The sequence below is a fragment of the Phoca vitulina genome, unplaced genomic scaffold (genome assembly GCF_004348235.1).
Source record: "Phoca vitulina isolate PV1807 unplaced genomic scaffold, GSC_HSeal_1.0 scaffold53, whole genome shotgun sequence".
In the NCBI taxonomy this organism is placed as follows: Eukaryota; Metazoa; Chordata; class Mammalia; order Carnivora; family Phocidae; genus Phoca; species Phoca vitulina.
In genome coordinates, this window is record NW_022589756.1 from 9,385,660 (window position 1) to 9,413,435 (window position 27,776).

General features: G+C 48.5%; 1 long non-coding RNA gene across 5 annotated transcripts; it reads right to left on the bottom strand.

The window, feature by feature from the left end:
* Positions 1 to 20,322: 20,322 nt before the first annotated feature.
* LOC116622606 lies at positions 20,323 to 27,122 on the bottom strand. Of its 5 annotated transcripts, none has more exons than XR_004297593.1 (6): positions 26,400 to 27,122; positions 26,189 to 26,294; positions 25,440 to 25,644; positions 24,801 to 24,857; positions 24,298 to 24,414; positions 20,323 to 23,966 (listed from the first exon to the last, which is right to left on the bottom strand). It is a non-coding gene; the product is annotated as an uncharacterized LOC116622606 (long non-coding RNA). The 5 variants fall into 5 exon arrangements; XR_004297596.1 differs by having other exon boundaries at positions 20,323 to 20,949; positions 23,874 to 23,966; positions 26,189 to 27,120; XR_004297595.1 differs by having other exon boundaries at positions 25,440 to 25,641; positions 26,189 to 27,119.
* Between the last annotated feature and the right edge of the window lie 654 nt (positions 27,123 to 27,776).

Below are 27,776 nucleotides of genomic sequence, written 5' to 3' on the forward strand. Positions count from 1 at the left end.
TAGTTGCCATATTGTACTATAGTTATGCAAAGTGCTTCCATTGATAGGAGACTGGATGAAGAGTGCATGGGATCACTCTGTATTCTTTCTTACCACTGCATGTGAATCTGCAATTATCTCAAAATCTAATTTAAAAAATTAAATAAACCTAGAACGTTAGCACTAGAGAAAATTAGAAGTGGACAAAGCAACATTGACAATGATTTTTTTATCCAATTCAAAAAGGGGCAGCTCTTGACCTTTAATAGAGGTGGTTTTAAAACCAACGGGACTATGTGTCTTTTCACACATTGAGTAATGAACTTAGGAAATGTATTCACCTAAGAGATGTGAGATGAGTATACTCTTAGAAAGCAATGATGGGTCTCTAAGTCACATTAAGATGTTTTGGAAGCTTTTTGAATCTTGGAGCTTGACATCACAAAGAACGACAAACTTTCACAACAGGGTCACAATGTGAGATGTAGGAATTTTATTTTTTTATTTATTTTTATTTTTTTTTTAAAGATTTTATTTATTTATTCAGCAGAGAGAGACACAGCGAGAGAGGGGACACAAGCAGGGGCAGAGGGAGAAGGAGAACCGGACTCCCTGCTGAGCAAGGAGCCCGATGTGGGACTCGATCCCAGGACCCTGGGATCATGACCTGAGCTGAAGGCAGACACTTAACGACTGAGCCACCCAGGCGCCTGAGATGTAGGAATTTTAAAACTAATTCAGCAAACCTTTGCTGAACTCCTTTTTTGTGTCCGGCACTGTCCCAGGTGCTCTGTGTCAGAAAGGCAAAAGACACAGCCCTGTCCTCCAGAAGCTCATTACCTGGAGTTCTTCTGTAACTTTGTAAATGTTCTACTGTTCTGGAATTCAATGCTGGTGACATTATTTATGGAACAGAAATGAATGTCATCCTGACAGATATTATTTTTAATGATATCCTGATTAATAGTCACACTTGAGGCTATTTTAAAAATGGAAGCAGTCACCATGAAGTGTGATAGGAGTTACCCCAAAATAGACCATTTTATCCGTTGTGAATAATTTAGACCCTGGCACACCAAATGCAGTGAAGAGCATGAGGCTGGTGGAAGAGCTGAGTGGGAGCTTTCAGAAAGTAGGGCCTGCATCCAGTCTCTGTGTTCCAGGACTTAACAGTGTGTGCTTGGTATGCAGCAGGAGCTCAATAGATGCTGAATTGACAGTATAGAGGATCTTTTTGCTCTAATTTTATATGAGTTGAGGCCAGAAGGAACTTATGGACTTGGCTTTCATGGCTGGAAATTGATTTTGACTAGTGTCAGAAGGATCTAGAATGGGATATAAAATAAAAAAGCTGAGTAGAGATTTAAAAAAACAAAACAAAACAAACACTGGCACAGGACTGACTTGTAACTGCACGTGGGGAATACTTTTGGCAACTGGACACCCTCAGTCCTGCACCAGCTCATCCCTGCACGGTGACCACGCTGCTACCGTGGACTTGAGTTTCTCCCTTCTGGGTAAAGGAGCGGGATGCCACCTGCCCACTCTTTTCCTTTCAGAGGTAGCGTGGGGATGTGCCTTGACTGACCATTTAACTTTCACGCACAGAGATTTGCCTCGCATTGTGAACATTATGCAAATGATACCACAGCAATGGTAAATCTTCGTGACTACTTCTGGATGGTGAGCTTCTCAGAAGGCAATGATCACAGAGAGTATGTGGGACAAAATGTGAAGACGGCCTTTAGCACCCTTGCCTTCATTGAAAATCATCAATGGCAGTGCTGTTTTTTATCTGGAGGAGAAAATAATGAACACCTACCAATATGATGGAGACTATGCGGTGATAGGAAGTTCATCTCATGATTAATTGGCACAAGTGGGTATTTAGATCGACACTCAAGCATTGAAAAATATGTGTTTATTCTTTTGTTGGATGTAACAATTTTTTTTTTCTTTCTGTGCAGTTGGAGTCAGAGAAGGCCTGGAGCACTGTGGAGTAGTGATTGCACCTGGCAGACCTCTAACTCTGGGGATCATAAGTGACCAAGGGCCCCGGCTCTTTGCTCTGAAGTCTGCAGCAGTATTTGTGCTGAGTCCAGGCTTCCCTTGGGTGCTCCCAGTCAATGACTAAATGTGAAAGGATACTGACAGTTGACCTTGTCTCCAGTACTCCTTGGTGGCCTCGGTGAAACTTTGTTAGACTTCATGGCAATCCAGGATGCTTCCATCTAGCCTCCCTTCCTCCTTTTTTCCTTCATGTGGGGTCAGACTGCTTCATGATCTGACACAGCTCTCCAGCCCTTGGGACTTCCTCCCATTTGCTCTCCCACAGGCATTTTGCCTTGCAGGCTTATTCCTTTCATGGCATTTACTTCTCAGAGGACCTGGACTAACACAAGTGGCATTGAGAGTGGTGTGAGAAAACAAGGGGCAAGATGGGGATGCAGGACTGGATCGGCCACCACCCAACATAGGAAGAGGAAGCCATCTTGACTAGGAGGTGGGTCATGGATAGTCACCTCAAAGTGGTGGCTCATTTGTTAAAGATTTCACTGGTGGTAACTTGGGAAAATGTCATGGTGGAGGGGAATGCTGTGGCAGGTGTGATGGTGCAGGAATTTGAAGAAAATGGGGAGAACAGTGCCTACAAAGACAATGGAGCTGACTGATTACAGCAAAGTTGTACTGATGCCCTGCAAAAGGATAATGAGAAACTGAAGGCTATTAACAAGCAGATAATGCCTAAATGCAAGAGCCAGAATGCCTTGGTGGTAGTTGACAAAGAGGCTTTTTCTACCCAGAGTAAAAAGGCAGACGCACTTGAGCAGCAGGCTGAAGACCTCATTGCAAGTCGCAGAGCTCCAAATATGTTTGAATGCTCAGCTAAGGCAGGTCTGTTATGCAAAGGACAGGGCCCTGGGAAAATCTGTGCCATGAACTGAATTTTGTTTCCCTCAAACTCATATGTTGAAGCTATAATCCCTAATGTGACTGTATTTGGAGACGAGGCTTTTAGGAGGGAATTAAGGTTAAATGAGATAATAAGGGTGAGACTCTAATCTGATAGGACTGTGGTCTTCCAAGAAGAGACCTAATTTATTTGGGTAATTGAACACTGGGGAAAGGGGAATAACAGACATTTTGAAGAGCATTGGAGCCAGGATTTGAGATGACATTGATATCTGGAGATCCAAGGTGTTCTTACATTCCCTGGTAAGAGTGAAGGCCTGTGAGGGCCGGGTAATAAATGGGGTCCTGGCTAATGTACAGCTCATGGTAGGTCTACTGGGTCTTTAGATCACTTGATGGCAATTTCCCCAAGTTTGAAGTGCACATTTGGAATAGATATACTTGGCAATTGAAATAACCTCCATACCAGGTCCTGATCTATGTTGTACAAAACTACCAATAGTGGGGAAGGCCAAATGGAACTCTGAAACTGACCCTCTCATAGCCAAAGAAGTAAATAAAAAAACAATATCATGTTATAGTGGGGGCTGGAAGGAGGAGATGATTAAAGGATGTAGCAGTAGTGGTCCATTTAATTTGCCTTTCTGGGTCCTGAAAAACCTGGCTGGGTCCCCAGCAATGACCGCAGACTACCACAGACTTAAACCAGCTAGGAGCCTTGATTGTAGCTACTGTATTGAATATTGTATCACCATTAGAGCAGGTTAATCAAGCCACAGGTACATGCTACATGGCTTATGATTTGGTGAATGTATTATGTTCCAATCCAATTAGAAAAGAGGATCAGAAACACTTTGCATTCTTGTGGGGTGGACAACAATGTTCATTTACAGTTTTGCCTCAGATCTATATTAACTCTTCCGCTCTTTGTCATAACATGGTCCAAAGAGATCTGGATTGCCCCATTTCATTGACGACATCCTGCTGTTAGGGTGAGCAAGAGGTAGCTAGTATGCTGGAGGTTTGGGTAAGACATTTGTATTCCAGTGGGTGATAAGAAAGCCCTATGGAGATTCAGGGATTGGCCACTTAGGTGAAGTTTTTAGAAGTCCAGTGGTCAGGGCCCTCCAAAGCAAAAACAGATTGCCTATCTTGCATCCTATACAACAATGAAGAAAGCCCAGCACTGGTGAGCCTATTTGAGTTCTGGAAGAAACATTCCATACATAAAAATATTGTTCTGGGGGCACTTGGGTGGCTCAGTTGGTAAAATGGCTGCCTTTGGCTGGGGTCATGGTCTCAGCGTCCTGGGTTCAAGCCCTGTATTGGGCTCCCTGCTCAATGGGGAGTCTGCTTCTCCCTCTGCCTTTGCTGCTCTCTTGCTTGCACGCTCTCTCTCTCAAATAAATGAATAAAATCTAAAAAAATTATTGCTCTGGCTCATATACTGGCGACATTGAAGAATCCAGCTTTGAGGATGACCCAGAGCAGGAAAGGGTGATTTACCAAGTCCAGTTGTGGTGTAATTGCCATGCCACCTGGGCCATGCAATCTGGCAGATCCTGTAGGGCTGGAGGTGTTAATAAAAGAAAAAGACACGCTATAGAGCTTATGGCAAGCACCCACGGGAGAATCACAATGCAGGTCCTGGGATTTGGGAGCAGGGTCATGTCATCATACTCAGAGATTGATATGTCCTTTGACAATCAGCTTTCAGCATATTATTGGGCCCTAGTGGAAATGGAACACTTGACCATGGGGTACCCAGTGACCCTGCATTCAGAACTGCTTATTATGGGCTGGGTCTTGTCAAATCCACAAAGTCATAAATTAAATTGCTGCCTTCCATTGTAAAATAGAAATGGTACATCCTGGATTGAGCCTGAGCTGGACCAGAGGGCGTGAGTAAGCTGGGAGTGCAGGTAGCCCAGACAGACCCTCATGTCACCACCCATCTCGCTCGTCCCAGTGGCCCTCTTCCATGGTTGTACCTAGGGCTGTATATAGGATCTTGCATGACCAGCTGAAAGAGGGAGAAAATCCCAGGTCTGGCTTACAAATGGGTTGGCTTGATATGCAGGAACAAACTAAAAGTGGATAACAGTCACATTCAGGGGTAGCCTGGAAACTAGGTGTGGAGAGAAAGTCTGCCCAGTGGACAGAGCTGTGAACAGTGCACTAGGCCAACCACTTTGCATGGAAGGATGAGAATATATGCTAATCCTGGGCAGTGGCTGAGGAGGTCAGAGGTAGAGACATGTGCAGTACAAACAAGAGTGGGTACAACATGTGAAGAATCCTGTAGCACGCTTTAATGTCCACCCACAAGCATCTGCCATGGGAGAGGCTCTGAGCAATCAATTAGAAAAAATGACTTGGCCGATGATGTCAGCTGTCATTGTCCACCCCAGAACTGGCACAAAAGTCTCATGAACAGAATGGCTGAGGTGGCAGAGATGGAGGCAATGCATGGGTCCAACAGCATGGACTCCCACTTACCAAGGCCAATCTAGCCACTGCTGCCTCTGACAGTCAGCCACAGAGCTGCCCTGGATAGAGCACTGTTGCTCAAGGACACCAGGCTGAAAGGGCCCCTGGCTCATCCTCATGTGGGTAGACACTTATCCTGGGCATGGATTTGCCTTTCTTGCTTACAGTGCCTCCACCAGTCCCATTATCTGGGGGCTTATCTAACACCTGATCCACAGACATGGATTCCCATAGAGCATAGCATCCAACTAAGGGACACGTCCCAAGCTAAGGAGGTTCAGAAGCGGGCCTGTGATCATGGGACTCCCTAAGTGTATCACATACCACATCATCCTGAGACTGCTGGCCTCACAGAATCTGGAGTGGCCTTCTAAAGAAGCATTGAAATGCTAGCTTAGAGGAAATACCCTCAAAGGATGGATGTCATGCTTTGGTGGCACTGTGTCCTTAAAAGGAAGGATATATGAGTCTGGAAACCAAGAAGTAGAGGCAGAAGTGACCCTACTTATCACCATTCTCAGTGACCCACTGGGCAGATTTTGTGTCTCTTGTGTCTGAAACTCTGTGCTCTGCAGGGTCAGAGGTCCTGGTCCCCAAAGAGGGCACACCCTTGCCAGGACACACAGCAACGGTTGCATTGAACTACAAGTTAAGGTTATCAGCAGGATACTTTGGTGGCCTTGTGCACAGAGATCAGCAGATGAAAAGAGGAGTCCCTACTTGGACAAGGATCATTGACCTTCATCAGCAGGAGGAGGTAGGAGTGCTCTCACACAAGGGGGCAGGGAGGGACCCAGGTGACCCACTGGTGTGCTTCCTGCTACTCCCTTGTTCCACTGCAACTGTGAATAGACATGTGCAGCCACTCCAAACTGAGGAGGGTATGATGATCAGGATTTAGACTCTTCAGGAATGAAGCTCAGACCCTCAGGTAAGCCACCAACACCTGCTAAGTTGAGAGCTAAGGGTGAAGGGGATTTAAAATGAAGAGTGGAGAGAGATGAGGCTGCCAGTTGCAGCCCCAAGGTCAACTGCAGTGATGGGGCCTGTGGCTCAACCCTTAGGAAGCAAGGCCCATGGGAACCTTGGAGGAACCTCTTCCTGACCCTTCCTGCGTGGGGTGCAAGGAGTGGACTGTGGTGATAGCAAGAACATGCCACATGGACCACCAAACACAGGGAGCACGAATGACTCAGGGTCCAGGCTGCTGGGCTCAGAAATCTATTGCCGCATTTGCGCTGAGGCCACATTTTCCATAGGTTGCTCCCTATAAACGACCAGGCACTGCAGAGATATTAAGAGAGATACTAAGGCTGTTTCCTGGGAGACCTCCACCGATGGCCGACTTTGACTCAAGGACTCCCCAGCAGCCTAGCATAACCTTCCTTCAAATGTCTATGTAGGGGCGCCTGGGTGGCTCAGTCGTTAAGCATCTGCCTTCGGCTCAGGTCATGATCCCAGGGTCCTGGGATAGAGCACCTTATCGGGCTCCCTGCTCGGCGGGGAGCCTGCTTCTCCCTCTCCCACTCCCCTGCTTGTGTTCCCTCTCTCACTGTGTCTCTCTCTGTCAAATAAATTAATAAAATCTTTAAAAAAAAATGTCTATGTAGTTTAGGATGCTTCTGCCAACCTCCTTTTCCCTCTCTTTCCCTGGCTTGGGGTCAGACTTGCCTTGCTGTCTGACACTGCTCTCCCAGCCTTTCCCGTTTTTTTCTCACACAGGTGCTTTCCCTAATAAAATCCTTCCATGTTTAATTCCATCTTGGCATCTGCTCAGTGGTGTGTGGTAAACTGAATCTCCAAAAAACAAAAGCCCTCGTTTGTTGCCCTGGCTGACTTCCAGGGTATAAATCCTCCCACCGTGGCAGGCCTCCACCAATGGCTCTTGCAAAATTCCTAAATAGCTCTCCCGAGCTGGTATAAACCCCTCCAGTGCGCCACTTCATCTGCCGCTGGGGGGTCTGGACCAACACAGGAGGGATGGACCTGGAGGAGATTGTGTTTTGCTTCAGCGTAGGATGAGTCAAAATTTGGGTTTAGGGGCATTTGCTGATCGTCAGCATTTGACTTCAGTAAGAAGGTATGTTTTCAGTGCTTGGAGAGTCTCTGGTGTTCTGGCACTTTTTCAAAGCAGGCTTAACCTATGAACTTACAGACAGCTGACATGTGCCCCATCCTTAACAACGGATCATCCACATTCTAGTCATTTGTCTCTACTCCGTTCCGTCCGTTCACCTGCCTGCTGTCTGGTGAGCTTCCCAAAGGAATCTCTGACCACGAAAATGCCTCTGCTCGAACAGCTCCAACAGCTGCCTTGTCCTGGAGAATTGTTTCTCAATGTATGGAACTGCCCTTAGGAGGATGTTAGGTGTTGTGAGAATCCAAGGGCAGCATGAGCAAATGAATTTGGGCAACAGTAAATTAAACAAAATGTCAGGGCCATCACTGAGAAGCTATTGTAAATTGCCCAGAGGGCTACAAAGCATTTTTCAAACTTACTCAACTATAGCTCCATCCTCCCCTTTACCCGCAGCATCCACGGAACTAGTATTCTGTGGAACACACTATGGAAACACTCCATATGCTGGCATAGAGGATATAATCCTGGATTTCAAGGTCCAGTTGTCTAGGCTTCAACAGCTGTTTGAACTTATTTTTTTTCCTGAACCCTTGTTCCAGGAAACAAACCACTCACTGTGCCTATTTATGAATACGTCACTGCCTTTGGACATTTCACATTCTTCTTTCTGTTTCTATTGTCCTTTCTCCTCTTTACATATTGAAATTCACCTGCCCTTCCAGGCACATCTCAATGCTACCTCTTCCAGGAAGTCTCCTCTGAAATAACATGATATTGTTAAAAATTGTGGCAAAATACACATTTATAAAACTTACCATCTTGGCCATTTTTAAGTGCACAGTTCAGCACTATTAAGCGCATTCATATTTTTAGTCAATCATCACCACCATCCGTCCACAGAACTCTTTGTCTCGCAAAACTGAAATTTTGTGCCCGTTAAGCAACAACTCCCCAGCACCGCCCCTCCCCCCACCCCAGGCCCTGGTCTCCTTTCTGTCTCTATGAATTTGACTGCTCTAGGTGCCTCATATACATGGAATCATACAGGATTTGTCCTTCTGTGATTGGCTTATTTCATGTAGCATCATGCCCTCAAGGTTCATCCGTTTTGTAGCCTGTGTGAGAATTTTATTCCTTTTTAAGGCTAAATAATATTCCATGGTATGGATAGACCACATTTTGTTTATCCATTCATCTGTTGATGGACACTTGAATTGTTTCCACCTTTTTGGCTATTGCAAATAATGCAGCTATGAATGTGAGTGTACAAATATATGCGTGAGTCTTTGCTTTCAGTTTTTTTGGATTTATACCTAGAAGTGGGGTTGCTGGATTCTATGGTAATTCTATTTGTAATTTTTGGAGGAACCTGTTAGACTGTTTCCCATGGTGGCTGCACCATTTTATATTCTTGAAACGATATGACTTTTTAACAGCAGTCTATGTTAGTTACGTTTTTTAGCCCTTTCTCTTACGTTTTTTTTAGCCCTTTACACAAGTCTTCTCTTCCCTGTATTGTAAGTTTCTAAAAGTTAAGACCCATGTCCAATTTCTCTTTGCTTCTTCCCAGATGTCTGGATTAGTGCCTTAATGTAGTGCCCACTGCTCTTCTGCCCATTACTCTTGTGCCTCCCTGCTTGCTGGACTGAGTTTCTATCTACACTGACATCCTCCTAAAGGTATTCACAAATAGTCACACATACACACTCCCATCAGAACCTTTCTACTCTTCATGGTGGTAAATGAAGCCTCTAGCAAAGGATATCAAGGAAAATCAAGATATTTATTTGCACCAGAATATGGTCCTGATGCACCAACATACCCTAAAACATTGAGTGGGGATGGTGCTTTTCCAGCATTAGTTCCTTGTTGTATCAGAACAAACCCACCCCACAGACTCAAGAGTATTGCTATGGACTGGATGTTTGTATCCCTGCCACACCCCAGCATGATATTTGGAGTTGAAACTCTAATCCTCAGTGTGACAATATTTGGAGGGGAACCTTTGGATGGGTTTGAATGAGGTCATGGGTGTGGAGCTCCCTTGATAAGATTATAAGGGGATGGAGAGATCAGAGCTGTCTCTCTGCCATGTGAAGACACCGGGAGAAGGCAGAGATCTGTACACTGAGAAAAGAGTCCTCACCAGGAATTGAACTGGCTAGCACTTTGATCCTGGACTTTCCAGCCTCTGTAACAGTGAGAAATAAGAGTCTGTTGCTTATGCCACCCAGTCTATGACATTTGTTATAGTAGCCCTAACTGACTAAGATAGGATACAAAACTGGAAGGCCGGGGCACCTGGGTGGCTCAGGTCATGATCTCAGGGTCCTGAGATCGAATCCCGCCTTGGGCTCCCTGCTCAGTGGGGAGTCTGCTTCTCCCTCTCCTTTTCCCTCTGCTGCTCGCCTTGCTTGTGCTCTCTCACTTGCACATGCTTTCTCTCTCTCTCTCAAATAAATAAATAAAATCTTTAAAAAACAAACAAACAAAAAACTGGAAGGCCTCCGGGTAGCTCCTGACCTCCCCTTCAAGGTCAGGTGTGGTAGCTGCCTCCCTGCTTTCATTGCCATCCTGGAGCACAGTTTCTCAGTTGAATGAAGATGGCGCAACTCTCCATCTTTCCTACTTGAGAAGGGAGGTGAACAAGGGTGAATGGGGAGCAGTTCCTCAGCATTCTTGATCCCTCCTACTTTGGGCGGAAGACAGCCACCCAGCAGGCCTGTCTTTCTGTTTTCTTCTTCACCTTTTTCTCCCACAGCTACTGTCCTTTCCTCAGGTTAACATTTAACTTGGGGGAAAAAAAATCAGCTACTTAGAATTTTGAGCAAATGTTAATCACCAACAGCAGCCTTAGTAATCTGCTTTTAACATTTCTCCTGAGGTGGGCAAGGCTAATTTAGCTCATCAGTGGAGGTTTTGTCTGCTATTAACCTCTTCACCTCTTTGTCTTTCCCGAGTCTAGTTGCTTTTGCAGGGTTTAATTGGATTAGGGTTAGGGTCTCAGATACTTTCAGATCTGGAACCTTTATTAGATGAGACAATGGGAAACAGGAGGTATGGGGGTTGGGGGACAGTAATTCAATGCCTGGCTCACAGGAGAGAATTAAATCCAGAATTAGTGAGGCCTGGGAGCAAGCCTTTCCATGGGGATTTCCTTCAGGCCCCAGATTGCTCTCTGTCCAGGAACCCCTGGGAGATGAAAGCATAGGCATTTCTGATGATTTTTCCCCCCCCTTTTTTTTTAGGGAGGAGACAAGACATATCGGTGGCTCTCTCCCCAGGAGAGAGACAGCACAGTAAGATAGAAGCGGTGTAGTGTTGTGAAAAGCACCAAATGTTATACAGTTGGTTTAAAAAAGAAAAAGTAACAATGTGTGGTCTTCACAACTAGCTTCTATCGTAAATTAAACTTGACCCTGAAGCATGCTGGGAACTTGGCACCAGGGTCGGGAGAAGGGGTCAACGTTTCAAACCATCGGACTCCAGAGGATGTGATGAGCTCTGGCATTGAGCCCTTCTGAGGAAGGAGGATGTGGAAGGGAGATGCCAGTCTGGTGGATTTGAGTCCAGAAATAGGATATTCTATGAGGACCTCCATTGCACAGTGTATGTACTGCGCAAGTCCAGCGGCACAATTCACAGGACATTGGTGTTCCCAGGACATTGTGGTATGACTTGGCTAGTACCTTTTTCTGGGCGGCTGCCCTTCCCTTACATCCACGTCTATCATGGGAGCTCCACGCCTACACCTAATTCACACTTGACCAGTTGGGGTTTTCCATCTCTTTGGTCAAGTTGATTAGCCCAGTGGTGGGCACCTGACCGAAGCTGGGCTATAAAATGTAAAACCTGGGAAATCGCAATGGCCATGTGTCTTGCTGTGTGGACCTGGGAAGCAGAGGCCAGTTTGTGGAAAGAGAAGAATTTACTGCATGCAGAAAAGCACAGAGATGAAGACTCAAAGATGTTTGAGTCCATGTTTCCAGCTGTCCTTTAGTTACAACTAGATTCTTGGACTGGGTTCCATGAATCAATAAATTCCCCTGCATGTTTAAGCTGATTCAAACTGGATTTCTATCATTGGAAATCATCAGAGTTCTGAATAATATGCCAGAGGTCAGGGTCAGGGATGTAAACATACTATTGTCTGAAGTCCTTCATCGGATTTGGAATAGGAGTCCTCCAGAGGTCAAGCCTCACCCTCAGGAATTGGAGGCAGGGAAGAAGGGTTTCAGAGACCCAACCAAGGAGGAAAGTTTGAGGATTTAAGCACAAACTGCAGGAGACCCATGACGATCAGTGGGCATGCAGGTGACCAAGGCTACTACCTGCTACTAGACTCAGGACGGGAAGATATCATTTAGCAGGCAAGGGACTGCTGACTCCATTCCATTTGTCAGAACTGTCTCAGATTTGCCAAAGTAATGATTGTCACAACAGCGACAAAAACCAAACAACCCAATTAAAAAATGGGCAAAGAACTTGAGCAGACATGTCTCCAAAGAAGATATATACATGGCCAATAAAAGAAGATGGCCAATAAGCACATGAAAAGACGCTCCAACACCACTAGTCTTTAGAGAAATGCAAATCAAACCACCACAAGATACCACCTCACATCCATTAGGATGACTGGTATTAAAAAACCAATAGAAAATAAAGGTTGGCAACGTTGTGGAGAAATTGGAACCCTCATGCATTGTTGGTGGGAATGTAAAACGGTGCAGCTACTATGGAAAACAGTATGGTGGTTCCTCAAAAAATTAAAAAATAGGATTTCTTTGTGCTGTAAACTATGTAAATTATGTCTCCCCCGAACCCCCAACCCACCCCAACTTCATATGTTGAAGCCCTAACCCCCACGTGATGGTATTTGGAGACAGCATTTGCCAAATAGTATTTGGGAGGTGATGAGGTTTCGAAGAGGGTGGGAACATCATGATTGCCCTTATAAGAAAAGACCCGAGTTCTCGCTTTCTCCCTCTTTGTCACACGAGGACACTGCAAGAAGGCAGCCATCTGCAAGCTGGGAAGAGAGTTCTCACCAGAACCCAACCATGCTGGCACTCTGATCTTGAACTTCCAGCCTCCAGAACTGTGAGAAAATACATTTCTGCTGTTTCAGCCAGCCAGTCTGTGGTATTTTGTTATGGCAGCCCGAGCTGACTAAGACATTATATGATCCAGCAATTCCCACATGCAATCTGGCCCCAAACTTTCTTTCTGATATATTGTCATTATACCCAGGCTTAGTCCTGCAGACTCTCCTCATCCCTGGGCTGTCGCTCAAGCTAATCTTGCCATTTAGGATGCTACTCACCAGCCCCCACCTCAATATCCCACCTGCCTCTTGAAGTTTCCCTAACCCTCTCACTGGAAAAGGCATCTCTTTCGTTTGAGCTCTCCTAGCATTTTGACTATCTCTTTCGTATGACACCAATCACATTTGGCTTTGTCATCATTATTTTTGCATTTGTCTTAGTTTTTCTACTGGTCTGTAGGACTACTGAGGACCGAGAGGGAGCGAGTCTTACGTATCTACAAATTCCTCCTACTGACATCAGTGTTTGACACAATGCAAGATTTTAATAAAAATTGCTTGAAAAAAATTGCTTGAAAAATGAATATGGGGAAGCTAGAAAAGATCTGTAATTAACAGTATGAGAAATTAGCACAGAATTAAATTTAGGAGCATGGCCCATACCCGTGTCTATTTTCTCTCACATACAATTTGGTCTGTAAATAGGAACAAACGTCAGTCACCAGTGTGACCACGTTAGTCCTGTCATTTCTGCTGCACGGATGGACCAAGTTATCGTCGCCAAGAATAACCCTCCACAAAAGCCTTGCTAACCCCACTCCTGACACAAGCACGTGGCAAAAACAATCCTGGAGATTCCAGAAGGCTTCATGGAATCACAGTGGCGAAAGTCAGGAAGGGCTCAGCTCAGAGGCCATGGGTGGAGCAAAGGACAGGCCTGGTCCAATTTGGAGTCTGAAGGAAGAGAAGGAGTTGTTCCCTGTGTCTGGGGAGGGATGGGCCCTGTGAGTAATGGCTAGTGAGCATTTATTGAGCATCTACTGTATGGCAAGTATTATGCCGAGACCTGTACTCTCTGGCATGGGAGCCACTAGCCACATGTGGTTATTGAGCGCTTGAAATATGACTGAATTGAAGAATGGAATCTTTAACTTAAACTTAAAAACAGCTACTCTGTTTGGTTATGAGAAAATATTTAAGAATGGTCAGAACTAACTGGGGCATGCAAATTTACCTCTTCAACTACAAATTTTATGAAATCTAAAAATGAAGCAAGTATTTCTGATGAAAATTTAGCATCTGAATTGAGATGCATGGTAAGTGTAAGCTCCACATCAGAGTTTGAAGATTTACTATGAATAGAAGAATGTTAAATATCTTAGTAACACTTTTTATATTGATTGTGTGTTGGAATTATAGTATTTGGGGTTATATGTATTGGGTTAAATAAAACATAGGATTAAAATTCATGTCACATGTTTCTTTTTACTTAAAATATGACTACTAGAGAACTTAAAATTTCATCTAAGCTTGCATATAATTCTATTGAACAGTGCTATGCTAAACATTTTAACACGCATTGTTGAATTTAATCCTGACAACAACTCTAGGAAGTGTAGATAGCATTATTACCATCACCTTTTTTTTTTTTTTAACAGAAGATGCTCAGAGAGGTTTAGCAACTTACCCTAAGTCACATAGCCTAGTGATGGAGCCAGGAATCAAACAGAGGTAGTCTGATGCCAAAGCTTGCAGTCATAAACACTATGCTATGCTTTCTCTGGGAGCTGAGGGGTAGGCCTGAGCATACAGGACTTTCTGCTTGGGTGCTGGAATCACAAAGGGTCTCATAGGCAGACTTTTTGGTACTATTTTTGGAAGCTGCTATACATACCGCATAGGTTGAGTAACAGAATTGAAAGCAGATATTAATCAGGTAATTTCAAATTCTTAACTATAAGTAAATAAAGTACACCACAAGTTGGGTGACCCTGCTTTTGACATTTCGTAATTCTGTAATATCCTGGAAATCTCAAAAAATGGATGAAACCAAATTCCTCTAGACTTCTGAGAGGCCCTAGTATTACATTAAGTGATGTTCCTAGATGCCCTAAATGCTGTCTTGGATAGTTTTTAGTCAGTAGTATGATGAGTGATTCAGGAATTGAGGAAGACAGGTTTAACGCAATAGGGATGCAGTATGGCCTGGCAGCAAGATTCTGCTCGGAACTTCTCATGCTACGCTGTTGCTATTGATTAATTGTCCACACGAAGGTGGCAAGATGCTGAGGTAGAAGGGGAAGCGTGGAAAGATGGGAGAAACGTTTGACATTTTCCAAGTCCAAGTTTTCTAAGAGGTTGGCAGAAAGTTGGGAAGGCAGTTACTGTGTGTGCTGAAAAAAGTGTCACACCCCTTTCTGCCTCTTGCCCTACAAGAAACTGCTCTGGGCCCTGGCTTTGCCATTGTTGGAAACACAGATGCACTGTGGGGATAGGACACTGTCAGGGTGTCAAGGAGAAGAGGGAGCTCCTTTAGGCAAGGGAAGGGCCAGCTAGGGAGAAGAGTGAACAAAACCAAGGCTAGACTGTGCCAAAGTCAAGCCCTGCCCAATTCCAATTTTGCCTGGAACTCCTTTGAGTCTGCTTTGGACTTCTGGAGGGAAGTGGGCTCACCATGTCACATAGTCCAGCATTTAATTGAATAATTAATTGTCATTCATGGAATAGTGAAATTGGAATTCACAATTATGCAAAGTGACACAAAAGGGCTGGCTTTAAATGCGGTGACCTTAACCTGAACTGGTATGCATTTATTATGCAAAAATCACAGGTGTTTTAGTTAAGGGCTCCAGATGCTCCTTCCTGCCTTCAGTTGGGGCTAGTAGAACATCAGAGCTTAAAGAGGGAACCAACAAGGATTCATTTGGGGCTCTTGAAATATGTTTTTTTCTTTTCTTTTTTTTTAAGATTTTATTTTTGGGGGGCACCTGGGTGGCTCAGTCAGTTAAGTGTCTGGCTCTTGGTTTTGACTCAGGTCATGATCTCAGGGTTGTGAGATTGAGCCCCACGATGAGCTCTGTGCTGGGCATGGAGCCTGCTTAGGATTCTCTCTCTCCCTCTCCCCCTTCCCCCGCCCACTCACATGCTCTCTCTCTCTCTCTAAAAAAAAACCAAAAACTCCCCGATTTTATTTTTTTAAGTAATCTCTACACCCAACATGGGGCCTGAACTTACACCCTGAGATTGAGTCACATGCTCTACCAACTGAGCCAGCCAGGTGCCCTGAAATGTGTTTACTTATGAACTATATCAGATCTATGTGTTTGGAGCATTGGTCTGTCTGCAATGAAGGGGCGATGATGCTTTCCTCACACAAAATTGGGAAAGTTGATGCTCTTCTGCTTTCCCACTCTTGGATGCCTTTATAAGAAACTCCTACAACTGAATCCCACTTGTTACTTTAAGTGCCTCTTCTAAAATAGAAATATCTCTGGGAAAGTTAAGAGACTGAGCAACTCACATATTACTGTGAGATGGCTTAACCTCCTAACACCTGTTGACCATTGAGAATATAGATGTTTCCAAGGGGCTGGGAGGAGGACACTTGAAGGAAATAGAAATGGATATTTATTTACTTACTTATTTACAGCAGCAACCCCCCCCACCCCCCACCCCCCGGGAGGCAGACCTTGGGTGAGATGTGAATAGGGGGTGATGAAGGGAGAGATTTGAGTAGGAGGGTAATTAGAAAGTAAAAGAAGTGCTCTACAAGGAAGATAAGAGGATTCCAAAGAAGAGTTTTTTACTCTTTGAATTTTAGCCTGGGACGGGGCATGTATTCAGTCTCTCTACCACTCATGCACAGTTTGGAAAATCAAACTCCAGACACCTGGATGAGTCAAGCAGGGCTGAGGCTAGGGGACGAACCAGACACCTGGATGAGTCAAGCAGGGCTGAGGCTAGGGGACGAACCAGAAACATTTTTAAGCCCCTTCATTCTCTGTGAGGTCACTCTATCTGTCCTCTGCCCAAAAGGCCTTAAGGCATAATTGAAGCTTTTCTGCAAGAAAAGCAGGACAGCTGCTGCTAATTAAATTACATCCAATTTGGTGGTGTTTATTGAGCCTTATGTGTAAGGCACCTTCTTAACAGTGTCCCAGACCTACACAACATTCACCCCCACTTCCTCCCTCTGAAAAACCTGACTGTCGGATTCCCAGGCCGTGATGAGTCTTCAGCCTCCTCAGAAGGGGATGATGGGCCTCCAGGTGGCAAAGGGAGGCCTCGGCTAGAGCCCGCCGCTCTGACATTTTGTTTTATTTCCATTGATTCTGATGCTGACACTAAGCAGGTTGCTATAGAACTGCTAGAGATAAATATAAGAGCACATGAGAGCATTTAAAGCGTTATTTCAAAATGGGGGAAGAAAGGAAAACAGACAAAGAAGGATCTTCCTGCTGTCGGTTATGATTTTTACTTTTATTTTCCTGTTTCCAGAGCACCAGTGACCGGAAGCGCTTTCTTCGGCATGTCAGTGAACTCGGGGCACACAAATAAAACGAGGCAAAAAAACCCCACTTTTTCTAAAGGCTCTTGCCCCCAATTGCGTCAGCTCTGAAGGGTAAGGAACTAAAGCAGGAGCGGTTTCCAGGGCATCTGTGGGAGAGACAAAAGCTCCCCTCCTCATCTCTGAAAATGGTGCCTTTTCCCAAATTGCTTTTTCAAGTTTCCCTTCTTGAAATGTGAAATGACATGGTCGGAGCATTCTGTTAGAGCCGATGGTGTTACATAAATGGGGTAGCTTTCAGCCAGGCCCTGGGGGAGGTAAGAGGAGAGCCAGGAGGGAGAGGAAACTCTAAGGCTGAGGCAACCGGGCTTGCTTCTGGCTGAGACAGACTACTCTGAAAATGGCTCCAGAAAAAGAAAGCCCAGAGGTGGTGAAGAGAGAGCAGAAAAACTTGCATTTTCTTTTTTAAAAAGTGGGAATTGTTTACTTTACCTGCAAAGAAGAAATCTCCCTCAAAGGGAGAAAAAAAAGCCTGAAAGTGCGTGCCCCCCTCCCCAACTGTGCTAAGTGCCCAGACGAACCAAATGACTGATGTGTCCTGTAAATCATCTTGGGTGGGGGAAGGGCCTGAATAGAGGCGAAGGCAAGAAGCAGAAGCCAGGCATAGTGTTAGCTGATTCCAGCAGAGACAGTAAGCAGCAAGGGGCCTGGGCTATGGGATACGTAATTGGCTAACGAATAATAAAGCCAAAATTGGATATTAACAGCAATTAGTTTCTGTAGAGGCACTGGGGAAAAGAGCTGCAGAAAACCCCATTGGGCCTTAAACTGAGGCAATCTGAAATTAAACCAGTGTCTCAATTAAATGGGAATAAATATTGCCACATCAATCTGGGTAAAGTGTGAGAGGGGGCTGAAGGCCCTGTGAAGGCCAGGTGCACTCTCCTAGGCGTTGGAAGCTTTCGGTGGCGTTGACCTTTGCCAGGCTCCTTCTGGTCCGGACCGGTAGCCTCTTGAGGCCAATCGGCCTCCTTTCCTTGGGCACGTGACCTTGAGACTAGGCTCTGAAGGTTATTTCAGGGCACTGGCCTGTTCATCCAAAGGAGCCTCACGTCACTGACTCTGCACTCTGGTGGGCCTAGCAGGTGAGGAAAAGGAGGGAATTAAGTTCTTTTTTTTTTTTTAAGATTTTATTTATTTTTTTGAGAGAGAATGAGATAGAGAGAGAGCATGAGAGGGGGGAGGGTCAGAGGGAGAAGCAGACTCCCCGCCGAGCAGGGAGCCCGACGCAGGACTCGATCCCGGGACTCCAGGACCATGACCCGAGCCGAAGGCAGTCGCTCAACCAACTGAGCCACCCAGGTGCCCCAGAATTAAGTTCTTTTTAAGACAGGCCGCGTCCAGTGGACCAGTGGACGGGAAGGCTGCGTATCTCCTCCGCCCGGGGCAGGGGTCTGGGGGCTCACGAAGACACAGCGTGTCTGCCCCTCTGTTTCAGGCCGACTTCTCAGAGGCTCCGTCTCCTCTGGCGTCAGACTAGCGCTAAGGCTGAAGGAGAAGTGTGTGTCGCTTTGCTTCTGGGTTGAGGATTCAGTGGTGGTTGTTTTGGCTTCTTTAGAGAGTGTGGTGGGGGTGGGGGAGGAGGGTATTTGGGGATGGCCAGGAGGTGTCGCGGGGGGTGGTGGGTTGCTGGGTCCTGGGGGACCGTGCCCAGCGACCTGGCCCCATCGCCAGGGCTCCGTGGGTAGGGGGGATGTGGGAGGCTGGGCGGTGTAAAGGGGAGTCACCGAGGACGGACTGGGGCGGAAACACCTCCCCCTCTTTCCAAAAACCCACCCCTAAAGAGCTTTCACCGGGGCGCTCTGCTGGTGGGAAGCCGGCTTTCAGTTGGGGTCCTCTCCCAATCTCCTCCCTGGGCTATGCCCGCTCCTCTTTCTCGCACATCCTGCGGCTTTCCGGGGTGCAGGATGAGGTCGTAGAGACCGCAGGTCCTGGAGCGGACGGGAAGGAGGCCTGGAGAAGGATGAGGGAGACCGACCGCCCTGGGGCCCCTGGTCCTCCGTGCTCCAAGGCCCGGCCGGGTGCGCGGCGGGAAGGCGTAGCAGCCTCTAGGCCGCGGCCTGCGGCTCGGGAAGCGCCAGGGTGCTGGGAACTGAGGACATGCCATTCCGCCAAGGCCTTCGGTTGGCCGTGTCCCATTCTTCCAAGCTAAAGATGTACGCCCGCCTCGACCCCACCCCCACCCCCCGACTCCGTAATGATCTCTAACTTGACCGTCGTGTATCCACCTGGCGCTGGAGAGAAACTGGAGAAAAGGAGGTGCGCGGCAGAGGGAAAGAGGTGGGCCTCTGGGGGGCTGTCTCCGCCGTGCGGGGCTAGGCGCCCAGGACGCCCTGCTGTCTCTGCATCTACCCCCATCTCGGATCAGTCCGAAGCTTTGGAAATGCGGGACGACCCAGGGCTTTGGGGCGCCGTTTCTTGATTCAGGCAAGAAAAGAAATCAAAGCTGGGGAAACAGGGGCAAGGAAGAAAAGAAAGAGGAAACCAGCCCATTCATTTTCGCCTTGTTCAATTTAGATGTCTCAGGAGCATTAGCAGAAAGCGAAAAGAGCCCCGTGCGCGTTGGAATGCAGGTAACTGCGAAGCCCCGGGCGCCCGCGGGCAGGGTGGATGGCGAAGCCTAGCCCGCACCCCTGCCGCCCAGGCTGGACAGCACGCTCGCTCCTCTCCACGAAGAACGGCCTTGAACAGGTCACACGAAGTAGCAAGAGTAACTTCCAGCGACAATACCGCCTCCTACGTTCTAGGTCTGAGTATTGGTACATGTCTAAGAAATAGACTGGATTTTAATTTCAAATAAACCTGCCCACACTCTAATTCTGAGAAAGCCCCTAGTCATCCTGGAGGTTTATTTTAGGGGCATATGCAGCCATGGCCCAGGTCCTCATTTTTCGGGGGCAAACATTTCTATCTTAACACAAAAGGGAGAATGGTAAGAAAAGGAAAAGGTGAACCTATTGAGAGCTGCTGACACTTCATTTCTGACCTGGCACATTTTTTGCTCTCAGTCAGGCCTGCATTTTTTCCAGGCCATCTAAATTTGGTGCAGATCTCTCCAGGCCCCCAGCATCCGGATAAGGTGGCACAAAGCAGCACACATGGACTGGACCGAATCCCATTTGAAGTCCTTTTTCTTGTTCTAGGTCTACATTGGAGATGCAATTAGGTTTTGTTGTTGTTGTTTTTAACTGGAGTCAAATGGGGTAAGACTTGGCAAAAACACCCGAATGAAAGAATTATAGATGGGACTTGGAAGAAAAAAAAATCTTTATTAGGTATCATAATTCTCATAATTGTTGTTATTGACATACTCATCGCCGTCCATCAGCCAGGGAAGCCTCACACGCACATACCACCAGCACAGCCCTCAGTCCCAGTTGACTCATGGGGCTCTAAAACCACCCACAGAGTAGATGAGGAGGGGAGGCTCCATCTGTCCTAGGGAGAGTGCTTTGCAGCTGCCCCCAGAGGACTCCATTCTAAGGTTGGAACAAGGGGTGGGGGTATTATGTAAGTTCAGTAGAAGGAAAGAGAAAATTATCTCCCTGTGCAGACAGTGTAGATGGATAGATGGATAGATGTGTGTGTGTGTGTGTGTGTGTGTGTGTGTGTGTGTGTGTGTGGTTAAATGCTTTTCTATAAATGTAAGCAATGGATATGGTTATGAGAGAAAATGTATGTACATACGTGTGTGTATGGGCATATGCCTGCTGGGAAAGCAACTCTACCCAGTTATTCATTTCTCTGGCTAAGCCACAAAGACTGTCCCTGCTCCCCACCCCTTTGGTGATAGAAATGATAGAGGAATTTACCTTAGCTTTTGTTAAAAGATCAGTTTCTTTTCTGCTTAAACAGAGATCTGGGCCTGGGCCGTCTCTGGCAGGAGAAAGAATAATATTACCGATTTTTCCTTTGATAACATTTCTAAATCCATCTTAATATATCTGGTGCAGTCACCTCGAGGGACATATGAACTCCCACAGTCACGAAGACCATAATGATGGTGATGTGTGTGGACTCATGGGGGCCTTCTTGGCATATTCAGTCAGCAAACTGCCTCAACATGTCCCATCTTTTAACAATCATATATTTTTCCCTTCATTTAAGGCAGAGGATGTAACTAGAGGGGCTCGAGTAGACAAGCAAGCAGATGATGTTGAGAGTTAAAGAAATGCCTTAGAAGGGCATAAAATCATCAGTTTTCTTATGTAAGTATCACTAGGTATAAACAGGCCCTGAATATAGCAGAAGGGAAGGAGCTAGGACTGACCTTCACTCGGATGCCTCTATTTGGTGAACACAAAAGGGGCCTTGAAATTACACCAGGGGCAGAGTGGTGCATTCATCTCTGCCATTTCGGCCATTAAAGCCCCACATAACAATACATTTCATAATGAGACCTGGTGAACACAGGAAAACCCCCACACCCAAGCACACAGACCAGCAAACCTAGAACACTCCCACACCCATTAAAGCTTTCTGAAACAAGAGTTTACATAAGTAATAAAAAATAAGCCCCTCCCTGCCTAGTTTTTCAGCTGCAGGAACCTGGCGGGCCTTGTCCATGGTGCCTGTGGTTTGAGCTCTCAGGGAGAAGCGTGTTAGGTTTCCACCTAAAAGGCCCATTACTTGGGGGCGGGGGGAGGCAGCTGGAGACTGTACTGCCGGGCAGGCGCATCAGTGGAAGGGTACAGCCATGTCTGATGGACTCATGGGGAAGCAATTACAGAGACAAATCTCACTATCTCGGACAACCGTGGGGCAAAGGGTTGGTCATCGGAGGCTTAAACCGTGCTCCCCCACCCTCAACACAAGAGCAGCCTTCTTAGGGAAGAGGGAGGGGGGAGGCAAGGGTATTTACACCCCACGGAGGCTCCATTTGGAGGCTGGTCTGTTGTGAAGGCCCTGGCTTTTGCTGCCTCTTAGGACAACGTTGGCTAAGGCTCAGGGGCCGGAGAAACTGCTCTCTTTTCGGTCCTTTGGGCAAACTTGCCTTCTGGGACTTGAGGGATAGCACCATGCCTGCAGTTTGCATGAGGAAGGCTGCCACCTTCTGCAGGGGTGAGCAGGTTGTGGTACATTTCCACAGAGAAGGTTCTGGGAGTATCTAGCGGGGGCACAGCGCACTTAGCCTCACCTGACTCCAGACACTCCTTTAGGAGGGCAAAGGAAGAACCTAAGATATAATTACACAATGATTGGCACATAGTAGGTACTCAATAATAAGTATTTGGGAAGAAATGAGGCTAGGGCTCCATGGTATCCTTGAATACTAATTTGCTAAGTGGGTTAGACTGAGGCTTTGCGCAGGAAAAGCAAGCAAGCTTCACCCAAGACTCCTTTAGGCCTTGATTAATGTGTCAGGAATCAAACTAAAATCCCAAGCATCCCTTATGGCCTTGGCCTTGCAAAGACAGGCCTCTGCCAAGGGTGGGGAAAGGGATGCAGCAGGCTTCCTGGTGGGAAGATCCAGCTCTTGGCCTCCTTTCTCTGCAGGGACCTGCGCCTCTACCATTTTCTCCACCTGGAAATTTATGAGTTTAGGTCTTGCCACTATCCTCTGCAGCTAGGGGTTCTCCCTAGGACCAGCTGCTGCTCTCCATCTAGGGCTGGGGAGGAAGGCCTGATTTGGGAAGCAGCTTCTTCAGGATGAGGGAGGGCTAGCCCTTTCTATTCCCTGACAGCCTCTTTCAAAACAGTCTTTCCTCAGAAACACTTGTGCACATTCTGTTTTTCCTTCGGTTCAGATTTAAGAAGGAATTCATTCCCTCCCCCCTTTGGTACATGTAGGTTATTGCGCCTCTCCCTTCCTCTGCATCTCCTGGATCTCTGCCTGAAACTACAATTACAGCCGCAAGGAGGAAGTGAGATGCTCCTAAGAGCCCTGGCCATGCTTTCAGCCCCGATGGAGCTTGTGAACCTTCCAGGAGTTTGTTCCTTCTTCCTCATATATCCCAATGACTTCCTTAAGCTTGTCAGGTGCCCCCAGCTCTACAGCAAAGAATGACAAATACCTCCCTCCTCCCTTCCAACTGGCTACCCACCCTCCTCCCCCCCACCCCCAACCTCAAGGAGAACACAATATATCTGCAGTCCAAGCCCTGGCACAGACTGCCAGTCTTCTGGATGCCAGATTATTTTTTTAAAGGGCAAACCAAAAGCTAAGCCCAGAACAAAAACACAGCCATGGAAGGTGTCGACCCACATACAATGCGCCCCCAGCCCAGAGAAAAATATGCACACAGAAGCACTCCGTAATGCGCTCACAGGCACCCCCCCCGCCCCCCATCACATCTGTGCTTGCCCAGATCTGTGTTTCTGTCACAGAATCGGCTTCTCTCCCTGAGTCTGTCTGCGTCTCTAAGCCCCCCTGTCTGTCACAAGCTGCACACCTCCCCATCCCAAGGGCTACAGTTTGGGGCAGCCTAGCCAGCGCAAGCCCGAGACCCCTCCCGCCCCAAGCCGCGGCGCTGAGCTCTGCGGAGGGCGCCTCGGCTCTGTGGCTCCTTCCCGGCGGGCCCTCGCGGACCGACGGTGCTCAGCCAGCCCCATTCTTGGCATTCACCGCGTGCCTTAATTGTATGGACATTTAAATCAAGGTCCGCTGTGAACACGGAGAGAGAGGCCTTTCTCCTGAGGAAGGAAGGACAGGTGCAAGAAAGGGAGGGGGGTGGGGAGAAGATGGAATGAGAAAACAAGGAAAAAGAAGTAAAAAGAAGCGCGCGTGCGTGCGCACTGACAGCGGGGAGAAGGATGGGGGTGGGGAGGCAGGGAGAACAGGACCACAGCATCCTCCCTACCGCAGCTCCCCCAATCACACAGACAATGAGATAACAGCGACGTCTTCCAAAGGCTCTTTGTTCTCCCCCATCCTTTCGGATCCAGGCTTTTTCCTGCAAAGCGGAGGGGGTGGAGGGTTGGGGGTGTGGGTGGAAGTGGGAGACGGAGGGGTGCCTCCCCCGTGTTAATTACCCCGACTCCCTTAGCCCCTTCCTCGCGCCTCGCCTTCCCTGCAGCTCCAGACAATGGAAAAACAAAAAACAAAAAACACCACCAACCCCACCTCGCCCCAGCACAGCAAACCCTACCCACCCATCTCTCACCCTCAGTTTAGCCCAGTAAACTGAAGGGGGCCAGGAGGAGGAAGTCGAGGGCACAGGACGCGGAGGGCAGCGGGGGCTTGGCAGCGGCTGCCAGGGCAGGGCGCGCCGCCGCCGCCTTTACCTCGCTGGCTGAGTGCGGGCGCAGGCTGGCCGGGCGTGCCGCAGGGGCGAGCTGCCGCGCTCCGGGCCGGGATCTGGGGAGGCAGCCTTCCGAAACTCGCCTGCTGCAGTCCTCTTGCTCAGGTCCCAAGTGGTGGAGGGGAAAAAGGAAAAGAGGGGGGAAAAAAAGGGAAAAAAAAAACCCCATAAGAGCGAGGCCCATCTGGCCCCTCATCAGCTTTGTCAAGTCTTGCATACGCTAAAATGCTAATGACCTAGATAGCTCATGCAAAATGCAGCAGGGAGGGAGGGAGTGAGGGAGGTGGGAGGGAGGAAGAGAAAGAGTGATGGGGGGAGAGCGAGGGAGGAGGAGACGGAGGGGAGGGGAGGAGAGGGGAGGAGGGAAGAGGGAGGAGAGAGGGGAGGAGGGGAGGGGGAGAGAGAGAATATATATACGTCTTCGAAACACCCCTACCACTCTCCTTACCCCACCCTACCCCACCCCAAACTGTCAACGGGCTTTACCAGGTAAAGGGTGGGCGTAGATTTAAAAGGTCACTCGTGTCTAATGCAGCTGGATCCCTGGGTCAAAGAAAGGGGGAGGGACAGAGGATGAGAGTCCCCAAAGCCAAAGGGATAATAAGACATTATTTTAAGCCCCCTCCCTCCATGCCCTCCTCCACCTCTCCACTCTGTTTACACACAAATCCAGACGCCTCCTTATGTGTGTACATGGACATATCAATTTTTCATCAATTTCTCAGAGCTTCTATGGACAGACAACCATATTCTCCCCAGCAAAACTCATCCTGTGAACCCGAAGGCGGGTTTAAAGAAACCTCCTATTTTCGAAATCCTCCTCCAGCTGGCCCGTCCCCACTCACCTACCCCTCGCCTCACCCTTCCCTTAGCCCTCCCTTAGCCCTCCGACAACATCTCCGGTGTCTACTCTTTTCTAAGCCTTCTGCTTCCCAGTCTCTCTTCTCCAACACCCGGATCTCGAGAAGGCGAGGCAGGGGAGCAGGAAAGCCAACTTAAGTCTACCTGATCTCCCACCATTCAGCTCGCTTTCCCAGAAAAACGAAACAAACCAAACCCTACCCCTCCCCAACAATGTCACTGTTCAAGCATGCCAAAAGGATACATAAAATTCAATCCGAATACCCTCAGAGGTCCGCACACTGGATGGGCGCTCTTGGGCACCGGAGATCACTCCCGTTCGGAGCCAGCGCTTTCGCGCGTCGCTTCTTGTTGAGCCCAAAGTGCTTTGTCCTGGGGTCCACTCAAGGTCTTCCTCTTTTTGTTCTTTTTAAGAGACTGGTCGCAGTCCGCAGCGTTTCAGCCAGCCCACAATAAGGCAATAGATCTACTGGAATAAAGGGATCAAGACAGATACATGCAGATCAATGAGGGAGGGATGCGGAGAGGCAAAGGAAGCCCGCATCTAGGGAGCGGCCGCCGGGGTCGGGCCCGAATTGCTTCCTGCGCTGGGGAAGGGGCGGGTGGCGAGAAGGCGCTGGTGGTCGCTCCACCTGGCAGGAGGAAATGATAACCATGATAAGGAGCATCATGATGATGATCATGAGCATGATAAAAAATTCAGAATCTCCCTTTGGTGAACCAGAGCATGCGTGCAGGAGGGACTGCACTGCTGGCGGCGGCGGCCGGGGGGAAGGAGAGGAGCGCAGGAGGCAAAGGTTGTGGCGGCAGCACCCTCAGATGAATAATAATAACGCGCAGCGCAAGTTGCGGTTCAGCCTGAAAATCCAGCCCTCCGCGTGAACTCGCGTCGAGTGCGGATTGCAGGGGGATGAGGAAGAAGGGGGGGAAGGGAGGGTGGTGAAGGGAGGGGGAGGTGGGTAGAGAGGAAGGCAGAGAGGGACAGAATTTGGAGCCTTTTAATTTATCCTTACCAAGCCCTAATCTCGTTCGCCATCCTCTTTGGGTGAGGTCGATCTCCTTTTTAAAATTATTATTCCCTTAACGGATTATTCAGCCAAAAGAAGCCACATCTGCTGACTGTACCGAAAACAAGAGGATTAGGAGCCGGTCCACAGAGCGGAGCCCGCAGCCCCCCACCCGCTCTCTGCACCAGCACACGTCATTCTCACTGCCCCCGGGTACCTCCCTCTCCTTCTTGCTCCGGGAGAGCTGTGCCAAGGAAAATGCGGATTTGGGGAAAGTGAGAAGTGGGAGCGCTCGGAAGAGCGGGAAAGCCAAGGTTGGAGGTGGCAATTCGCACCCCCACACTCACACGCGCTTCCGTTTATCCGTTTCTATCCTGGGCGAAGGGGGCGCTTTTGCCGTGCCCACAAGCGCAGCACCTGCAGTGATGCGTGCCCTACGCCCCCTAAACGTAACCCCGGCTGCACCAGTCCCGGGCAGACTCCCTTCAGCAGTCCTGGGCGTCAAACCTACACCCAGGTCCACCGCCCCCCCCTTCCCTTCCTCCGCCCCAGGAGCCGCGGCACCACGGTTCGTCCACTCCCAGGCTCTCCCACTTTTGCAAATGGAGTGGGGGGCTCAGGACACCGGCACTCCCCCTGCTTCTCGTCCCCAGGCTGGAGGCGCCAGACAGGGGTTTCCGAGGACCGCGGCGCGGGCGAGGCCGGAGGTGGGAGTGGATGGAGGGGGGGTTGCTGCGGCGGATGCGGTTGACATCACTGCGGAGAGCACGCGGCTGTCCGGCCGCTGCGGCGACCCGAGAGCCTTTGCACCTCCCCTGCATCCCTCCCTCCCAGCCCCTAGCAGTGTCTGGGCAGGACAGCGGCGGGGGTGGGGTGGGGAGAAGGGCTGGTGGTGAGGGGGAAGGTAGTCCCATCCTCCGCCCCCCTGCAGTCAAGGTGAATGTGAAGGAGAGCGGGCGCGCGTGCCCGCGCCTTTGGGTACGTGCGCGCGCCCCTCCCGGCTCCCCTCCTCCCGCCCCCCCCTTCCGCGCCCTCCCGCCCGCCCGCGCCCGCCGGGGCCAGATGGACTCCCGAGATTAGAGAGGCACAAAAGTGCGTCTCCACGTCCGGCCGCCACCCGTCCCGCGTACATTTAGACTCACTTCGGGGAGGCGCCTTTTGTTGTGATGGTTGTGGCCAGTGTTGTGTGTTTTTCCGGGAGCACGGGGTTAGCTTGGTCTTAAGGAAGGACTCAGAATGAATCTGCCCATAAACACAAAACCCAAAGACACCCCCGGCCTAAGCCCCCGACAAAAACCCAGCGCCAGCAATGAGAAATCTTCCGTCTTCCCCGGAGAGTCCGTTCGGCAGCCGCGGGAGTCAACCCCAGCCCCGGCGATTTCCGCACGCGCAGGGCCCATCTGCTTCTCCTACTCCGGCTTTTCTGCTTTGAGGACTTAAAACACAACAACAACAACAAAAACAAAAACAACAACAAAACCCAAAACTGTTTCTTGGGCAGCGCGGGCTTCAGAGCACCGAGAGATGGTTAGGTGTAGCACAAGCCCCTGACCGCTAAAAGCAGCTCCTCAAATCTGATGGCCCGTGCGGGGCG